Here is a 9626-nt window from a genome sequence, read left to right on the forward strand (position 1 = left end):
GGCAAAACTTTTGTTTGTGAGTGGTCTTGATTATGTACTTCTTTATGATGTCTGGATAATCCATGTTTGATAAAACCTTTGGTAATATTACGTCTATGTTGTCCCCATCTGGTTTTAAGTTATTGTGTTGTTCGTCCTACATATTGTAGGCCGCATCCACATATTAAAGAGTAACTGTCAGGCTGCAGAAGCTAATTTAAACCTCTATTCTCCTGTGTTAAACAGTTTAAAAGGAAGCCCAAAAGCAATTAGTGAAGATAAAAATCTCAGTTACCTTTGATGTGTGCTTATCAGCAAGGCTGTTATTCTTAAGAAGACGCAAGCCGCATACCATACTGCAAAGCATTCTGGGGCTCTCCCCTCGGCTGCTAATGAGACGTTACAGCAGCTTGTAATCGCGTAGCACTGATAAATCTCGGGCAGAGTACACTGCAGGAGTCAGCTATTGTTCCTAGCCACATGGCTCATTAATATTCACTGCACACTGTGTTGTTCAAGTACGAGCTTATCTGTGATCAGGAAGCAGGCAGGACATGACGACACATTTGACAGAAAAACATGGAGCCTGCCATGAGCTGTCAGGAGCATCTATCTCTGCATATACTATATACAAATTCTGTGAAATCCAAACGTGGACAGTGAAATGCATATGTAATGTAAGTACAGCCAATCTTTAGCTACTGATATATGTGTTTATTTTCTCTGAGACCTTATACCTAACAGCTCCTCTTTAAGAGATAAATGATAAAATTTGACGAACAGTCCATCCTATGAGTAATATTAAAAGTTTCACCTGTGACGGTGGATTTAAAGGTTTTTTGATCATTCTGGATCTTCAAGCAACATAGGCAGCTTCTTTGCTTGCATTTTTTCACTCCAGGCTCCTCTTGTTGTTTGGATGACGTTCTTTGTTCAGTGTGTTTCAGTTTACTTGGGGCTAAATCGTTTTTCAGTGTTTTGGCTCTTCTAAATATGCAATGCGGTTCTTCGTCAATTTCCTTCTTTAAGTATGGATCATCCTTTAGTAAAGGCCAGTGTTTCTTCAGTATTTTTCTCACAGATGTATGATTATTAGAAAATCTGGTGATGAAATTCGTTCGATTCTTAATTATGTTGGCTATGTAAATAGCCAACATCTTGTTCTTCGAGTTCAGCTCGTTCTTCTTCTTATTATTATGTTGGCTATGAAATAGCCAATATATTGTTCTTCGAGTTCAGCTCGTTCTTATTATTATTATTATTATTCTTAGCGCCCCCCCATTTTCTAAACGCTACTCCTCCTACAGTTTTAGGGGTACAAGCGCCAAACTTTCCACACTTATTCGTCTTATAGCGAAGTACGCTGCTTGTGCTTTATTAAGCGATCCCACCCTCCGGGCCCCTGCGGCGGGCCCCGGAAGCCCCCTTTTTTCGTATTGACTTTGACAGGGAAAAATTTTAAATCGCTGTCACTTGCATAGTTTTGAAGCTACACTCCCCAAACTCGGACCACATATTGTTGGTGTCACTCCAAATAAAAATATGTATTTTGGGGGGGGTCACCCCAAAGTGGGCGGAGCTACCAGCGGCCAATGAAAATTTAGCAATTTTCTGTACGCTACTCCTCCCAGAGTTTTAGGAGTAGAATTCTGAAACTTTGCACACTTGTTTGGCTCATACCCAAATAGGTTGCTTGTGCTTTGTTAAGCAATCCCACCCTCTGGGCCCCTGTGGCGGACCCCCAAAGACCCCATTTTCCCATAGGCTTTCATTGGAAAATTTGAAAGTTTTGCCACTCGTACTGCTTTGAAGTTACACTCACCAAACTTGAGTCACTTGGTCATGGAGTGAAGCTGAAGCATTCGGTCACATTTTGGGGACCCCAAAAAGTGGGTGGATCCAAAAACAGCCAATCAGATTTTCCCTATTGACTTCAATGAGAAAATGTAAACAGCTGTAACTCTCACTGTATTAAAGCCAGAGTTCCCAGACTTGGCACAGTGGGTTACTGGGTGACTGGGTTTAAAATTAATAAAAAGTGGGCGGAGTCTACCACAGCCAATCAAAATTCAGCCATTAGTTTAAATGGGAAAAATTTAAATTGCTGCTGCTCTTAGATGGTTAAAGGCAGGGTCCTGACACTTGGCACAGTTGGTCACTGGGGGACTGGGATTAAAATTCATAAAAGTGGGCGGAGCCAAAACCGACCAGATTTCTTTGATTGATTTAAATGGGAAAAATTAAAAAGGCTGCCATTCTCACAATATTGATGTCAGGGACTTCGAATATCGCAAATGTGGTCCATGGGGATTTACACTTCAAATTTTGAAAAAGTGGGTGGAGCCACCAGCAACCAATCAAATGCCATTCATTGATTTTCAATAGAAAACAATAAAACTGCTGCCATTTTTACACGTTAAATGCCAGCATTCCCAAACTTTGGAGTGTTAGTGACTGGGTGACTGTGGTTCACCATTAATAAAAAAGGGGGCGGGGCAACAACAACCAGATTTCAGCCATTGACCTTAATGAAAAATGATAAACTGCTGCTATTATCACCGTTTAAATGCCAGGTGTCCCAAACTTGGCTCAGTTACTCACTGGGTGATTGCGGTCAAAAAATAAGAAAAGTGGGTGGAGCCACTTACATCCAATCAAATTTCACCAATGCACTTCAATGTAAAACTTTAAAATACTGCCACTCTCACACTTTTAAAGCCAGAGGTCCAAAACTTGGCACAGACCATGACATGGTGGTTAATGTTAAAATTTAGAAAAATGGGCGGAGCTTAAAACAGCCAATCAAATGTTACCTATTGCTAATCAATGTCAATATATAAGTTGCTGCCATTCTTTCACTGTTAATGGCAGGGACTTCAAACTTGGCACACTCAGTCACAGGGGGACTGGGATTGAAATGTTAAAAGTGGGCGGGGCCAAAACTAGCCAATCAGATTTTGCCTGTTGACTTCAATGGGAAAATGTCAACAGCTGTAACTCTCACTGTATTAAAGCCAGAGTTCCCAGACTTGGCACAGTGGGTCACTGGGTGACTGGGGTTAAATTTTGGCAAGGTGGGCGGAGCCACATCCAGCCAATCAGACACATAGCCAACATCCTGTGGTTTCTTCAGAAACGACACCGTCTAGTTATTATTATTAGCGCCCCCCCATTTTCAAAACGCTACTCCTCCCACAGTTTCAGGGGTACAAGCCCTAAACTTTCCACACTTATTCGTCTTATAGCGAAGTACGTTGCTTGTGCTTTATTAAGCGATCCCACCCTAGGGGCCCCTGCAGCGGGCCCCGGAAGACCCCTTTTTTTGTTTTGACTTTGACAGGGAAAAATTTCAAATCTCTGCCGCTCATACAATTTTGAAGCTACACTCCCCATACTCGGACCACATATTGTTGGTGTCACCCCAAATAGAAATATGTATTTTGGGGAGTCACCCCAAAGTGGGCAGAGCTACCAGCGGCCAATGAAAATTTAGCAAATTTCTATACGCTACTCCTCCTAGAGTTTTAGGAGTAGAATTCTGAAACTTTGCACACTTGTTCGGCTCATACCCGAATAGGTTGCTTGTGCTTTGTTAAGCAATCCCACCCTCCGGGCCCCTGTTGCGGACCCCCAAAGACCCCATTTTTCCCATAGACTTTCATTGGGAATCTTGAAAGTTTTGCCACTCGCACAGCTTTGATGTTACACTCACCAAACTTGGGTCACTTGGTCATGGGGTTAAGCTGAAGCATTCTGTCACATTTTGGGGACCCCAAAAAGTGGGCGGGGCCAAAAACAGCCAATCAGATTTTCCCTATTGACTTCAATGGCAAAATGTAAACAGCTGTAATTCTCACTGTATTAAAGCCAGAGTCCCCAGACTTGGCACACTGGGTCACTGGGTGACTGGGGTTAAAATTTGCCAAGGTGGGCGGAGCCACATGCAGCCAATCAGACACATAGCCAACATCCTGTGGTTTCTTCAGAAACGACACAATCTAGTTGGTTCTGGATCCGCTGTTTTTTCTTTTTCAGCTAGAAGCGTCGATCTCTCTGTGTTTCTTGCCTTTTTCCTAGCTGCCGCAATGAGTTTAATTGGAAAGTTTTTTTCTTTGAATTTGTTTGTCAGTATTTTGGCTTGTGAATCAAATGATTTTAAATCTGTACAATTCTTGCGGATCCTCAGGAACTGTCCGTAAGGGATATTATTTTTCCAAGGTCTGTGGTGATTGCTTTTATAGTTAATATATGCGTTGGAGTGTACGGATTTGAAGTAATTTTTGGATTTTATCTCCCCGTTTTCTGCATACAGGGTGACATCTAGGTATTCTATAGTTTTTTTCATCGTAGTTCGAGGTGAAGCCTATACCCCAGTCATTGCTATTCATATATTTGACAAATTCACCTATAGATGTTGTATCGCCTCTCCAAATAAAGATCAGGTCATCTATGTACCTACGATAGTACACGATGTTAGATGTAAAGGGATGTTTTAGTTCTATTAGTAGATGTTCGAGGAGGCCCATTGTTAGGTTTGCATAGCTGGGAGCCATATTCGACCCCATAGCTGTTCCACGTCTCTGTAGGTAAGTGGTATCCATAAATGTGAAATAATTATGTGCAAGTATGAATTTGATCGATTCCATAAGGAAAATTTTCTGTTTCCACGGTATTTCTGAATTCCTCGTAAGGAAGTACCACACCGCTTTTAGGCCAATGTTATGATGAATATTGGAGTATAATGCCGATACATCTAGAGTTACCCATTTAGCAGCAGCAACCACTGTAACCACTGTATGATATTATTATGACCCTCTCCAGCCCCTTTGACTAGATGTTTTTAACCTTATCCTTAATCTCTTACCCTCCCCTCCCTGGGCCACCCCCATGGTTACCATTTATGGGGTTCCCCTCTTCCCCCACACCCTTTTACATGATATTAATACATCTTATTATCCTCTATATAAAACGCTAGACCACCCTCATACGCCTAACCTAAAGTACATGTTTTGTATATGATATTAAGAATCCGACAAGGATAAACGTTTTTACTAAGATGTACCATCTATATTTACGTTTTAATATTTGTTTATTCTCTAATTTGATTTACGTGTCCTATTTTAATGTACATAATGCTGAGCGCCAATCTATGTTATTTGTTTTTAAAGCACATTAACCTGACCTGAGGAAGCGGTTTGTTCCGTGAAACGCATTGTCGAAAGTGCTATATGTCAATAAATCTACCAAACTTTTTATCAAGTTAAGTGAAGTCCTCGTGTATATACAAGGGAACACCGAACACATCAAAGGGGCGCCTCCTATCCTTCTTGAATAACAGATAACAATGCCTAAACTTGAGTGTGAGCTCCAAGATTCTCACACTCCAGGAACTATACTAGATAATACAATACAGATGGTACGGAATTCCTAGGCTAAGGTGTGAGCTCCGTGATCATCAACACCTTGGAAACTGACTAATAAACACAGATACTGACAAGGTCTGAGTGCTACCACGTAGTGATCGCAACGCCAGACACCAGAAGACTGAACAGCATCCAGTATATATACCTCGGCGCTCACCAGCGCCACCCCTAAGTGCTGGACCAATGAAAGTTGCTGCAATTGTCAGCTGACCGGCCTGGTCAGCTGACCCTCTGACTGCCATACAGGCCCTGCCTCTCTGCGCGCGCGTCCTCCTAAACCAGTGTGGACTATCAGTCCCAGCCACACCAGTCATGTGTTGCAATGTTTCTGCTGTATTAGATGCGGAATCCGCCGCCACGCTGTCTCGGCGTGCAGCGTTCTCTCCGCATTCCGCCTTACTGAGAGGAGCAGGCCTATGCGAGCAACTTGCCGCATTGGACGCGGAATCCGCCGCCCTGTTAGAGCATGCGGCGGTTTCTCCGCGCTCCGACTGCGTCCCAACTGCCATGTTAAACGCGGAATCAGCCGCCTCTCCTTGAGTATTGGCGGCGGCTTTTCCGCGTTTTCTCACAGATGGGTATTACAATGTGAACCTGTCACACACAGACAGGTAGCGGACAGGCACAGTGACATTGTGTGCGCTCACGTAGGTAGGTGGTGCACTGCGAACAACAGGTAGGTAGGTATATGCATTAATGGGTATTACAATGTGCACCTGTCACACACACACACACACACACACACACACACACACACACACACACAGGTAGTCACTGAATGTGCTGGGCCTGGCAGTGGCACACACACAGTATAAATTATCAAGGGTGTCTATGCAACACAAGTGTCAGTGGGACACAGTGGGGGAAAAAAAAAAAATGATCACAAGAATAAGATTAGCTCTCAAAATACCTGTTGTGGGGTGCTATTTTAGCAATAATAATCAGCAAGGAGAAAGCTAAGAAGCCCTTCCCTAAGAGAGTCTGCAGCAGCTGTCCCTTCTCTATTTACTGCAGGCACACGAGTGAGTCTAATGCCTGGTGCTGCCTGCCTTTTATAAGGGGGGGGGGGGGGAGTGGCTCCAGGAGGGAGTGTAGCCCGCTTGGCTACAATGTGCCTGCTAACTGTGATGTAGAGGGTCAAAGTTGACCCTAATGGTGCATTATGGGGGTGAATCGAACTTCCGGAAAAGTTTGCAGTTCTCCGCGATCGCGAACCACCGGAGGTTCGCCAGTGAACCGTTCGGGCCATCTCTAATGGAGACTATGGCATGAATTAAAAAACTCACGGGAATATGAAGGGGAGAAAAGGAAGGTAGTACAAAAGGGACCCTCTGACTCAGTGAAATAGTAGAGGACAAATAAGTGGACCGATTAAATAGACTAGAGTGACCCTAGAGTGTGTGGGAGTATGGGAGATTAAATTATGGTGTTAGGAATGGGCTATGTATGAAAGAGGGGATGGGTTCTTTTTTATAACGCCCCATATACATCAACAATGGTCTTTTATGTTGGGGATACACGGTACGTTTCTGTACCGTGTATCGACCAGCTGATCCGGCCAGCTGATAATATTTAGCTGGCTCGATCAAGCCGCTCGACCCCCGCCCGCTCGATCCCCGCCGGCAGACAATGGCAGGGAATCGTGCGCTGATAAGGAAGCGCCGGCGGGGACGAGCGGCAATCGATCCGCGGGGAAGCGGCTGGGGTCGATCCGGCGGCTAATCGTCCGCCGGATCGGCCCGTGTATTCCCGGCATTAGCCTTTCACAAGTTTTCTTGTGAAGCACCAAAAAAAAAATAAAAAATAAAACACCTTTTGCTATTGTTCAAACAGCTGAGAAGACTGATAAGAAGTCAAATGTTGAATTGACTTATCAGTCTCATCAGCTGCTTGAACAATAGCAAGAGATTTTTTTAGGTGTTTAACAAGAAAAGTTGTGAGAGCCTAAAAGACCGCTGTTGAGTGTGTGTATGGGGCTTAAAGAGCCTGTCTCTCTTATAGAAGGAAATACTGGCTGTTTAGCGAGGAAAAAAATTGAAGTAGAAGTATATGTATTTTAGTGGTTATACATAGTTATATAGTTATTTAGGTTGAAAAAAAAAAAAAGACATCCGTCCATCGAGTTCAACCAGAACTCTATACAGATGTATAAAAATTTGAAGAAGAAAATGAAGAAGTTGTAAGAATAGCAGTCACAAGAATTAGTATATCGTTTCTTTCTAGAATTTGGGATTGTAATATTAACCACCCTGGCAGTATGGACGAGCTGAGCTCGTCATGTAGTTGCAGGGACTCACTGCTGCGATCGGCGGCGCGTCCGCTGCATCCTGCGGCTTCTGTATGGTCTATGGGCTGTCTCCCTCTCCCTCCTGGGCTCCCTGTGTCTCCTTGCGGCCAGATTTCTGCCATAGCTAGAGGGCGATGCCCAGCTTCTTCCTCTGATGCTGATCATGCGCCCCCTGCTGGCCGGCGCATGATTTACATCACAAAATGACAATTCCCCAAGCAAGGTAATCCAATCAGTTACAGTAATTCAAAGTTGTTAGCAAAACACCTGTACACAGTATAAAAAGGCTGGGCTGTTACTTTTTCTTCCTCTTTCAGAGTCACCAGTGTCCAATTGCTAGTCTGCTTGTCAGCTAACTTGTGATTTCTGTGCTTTGATAGTGATTTTCTGCCTTTGCTTCATACAGTGTTACGGTATAGTCTTTATAGAGACTGCTGTAATCTGTGTGTTTGTATTTGCTGCAGATTTTTTTTTTTTTTTGTCGCTGACCTCTCACCTTTGGCCGACCCCGTATCCTGCTTGGGGTCATGGCCTTGACCTCCCGAAGGAGTCTGTCTGACCAGGAGCTGTTGGACGTCTTGAAGGGCTGAGGAATCTACCGACAGTGACGTTCCTGGGGACCTGTCATCTGAGACCGAGGCCGCGAATGACAGCGACACAAAGGAGCCAGTTGTGCGCACATGGTGTGAGTTGGAGAGTCTGGCGCAAGCTCCGCCACCCAGGTTCCCTTTCACTGGGGTACTTGGGCAGAAGTGCGACTGTGACCACAACCCGCTAACCTACCTGGGGCTCTTCCTGACCGAGGATGTCATCCACAGGATTGTAGAGACCACCAAGCGCGATTGCAGCGCAAGCAGCAGGGTGCTCCTCTAAGCAGGTTGTCCAGGAGCAGGAGGTGGGAACCTGTCACCAGGGATGACACCTGGTTGTTCCTGGGCCTCATCTTCCTCCAGGGAGTGGTGGGGAAGCCGCTACAGAAGTGGTACTGGTCCACAAACCGGATGATTGCCACTCTGTTCTTTGGGTGTGTGATGCCGGAGTACCGCTATACCCTCATCATGAAGTATCTGCACTTCGCCAACAACGAGGGCTTCGATGATGCCACCCATCCTGCACCCAAGTTGAAGAAGATCTGGGATCTCTACCAGCTGATTGTCGGCAATTTGCAGGATGCCTACATACCAGATCGAGGCATAACCGTGGACGAAAGTCTCATGGTGTACAAGAGTGACTCAGTTGGGTGCAGTTCATCGCATCTAAAAGGGCCCGCTTTGGGATCAAGTCCTTCATGCTTTGTGAGGCCAAGTCCGGATACATCTGGAATTCCATTGTGTACACGGGCAAAGGCACGAAGTTTGGTCCCCAGTACAGTGAGGATGGGTTGGCTACCTCATCCGTGCTCACTCTCATCGAGCCGTTGCTGGGTCAGGGGTATTGTCTTATCACGGACAACTTTTATACCTCCCCAGAACTGTATAACCACCTGATCCAGCACAAGACGGACGCTTATGGCACAGTGAAGGCTAAAAGATGACAAATGCCACCGGCCTTTTCTGCCGGAAAGCTAAAGAAAGGTGAGGTTGTTGCCTGGCAGAAGGGGAAAATGATTGCTCTGCGGTGGAAGGACAAACGGGACATGTGCATCCTCAGCAGCACGCACAACAGCCTTGGAGGCATCCCAGCAGACCAGAGGCTCCACGGAACCCTCATTTTCACCCCAATAATAATGCACACTTTTTGTATTCCTCCAAAACTACCTGATCTTCAATCCAACAAGGACCCATTCTCCACACACTAGTCGCCTGTGGGTCCGGAAGCAGGGCTGTGGAGTTAGAGCAATTTTGGAGTCGGATGATTTTTGTACCAAATTCACAGCCCTGGTAGGTATTAGACTAAGGAGTCGGAGTCAAAGCCATTTTGGAAACCTTGAGTTGGAG

At 45.0% G+C, this 9626-nt stretch overlaps 1 protein-coding gene across 4 annotated transcripts in view; it reads right to left on the reverse strand.

The window, feature by feature from the left end:
• Nucleotides 1-9626, reverse strand: part of SH3GL1 (SH3 domain containing GRB2 like 1, endophilin A2) — a 594767-nt gene that overhangs the window by 437022 nt on the left and 148119 nt on the right. The window lies entirely within an intron of this gene.

The sequence above is a fragment of the Hyperolius riggenbachi genome, chromosome 1 (genome assembly GCF_040937935.1).
Source record: "Hyperolius riggenbachi isolate aHypRig1 chromosome 1, aHypRig1.pri, whole genome shotgun sequence".
Taxonomy (NCBI): Eukaryota; Metazoa; Chordata; class Amphibia; order Anura; family Hyperoliidae; genus Hyperolius; species Hyperolius riggenbachi.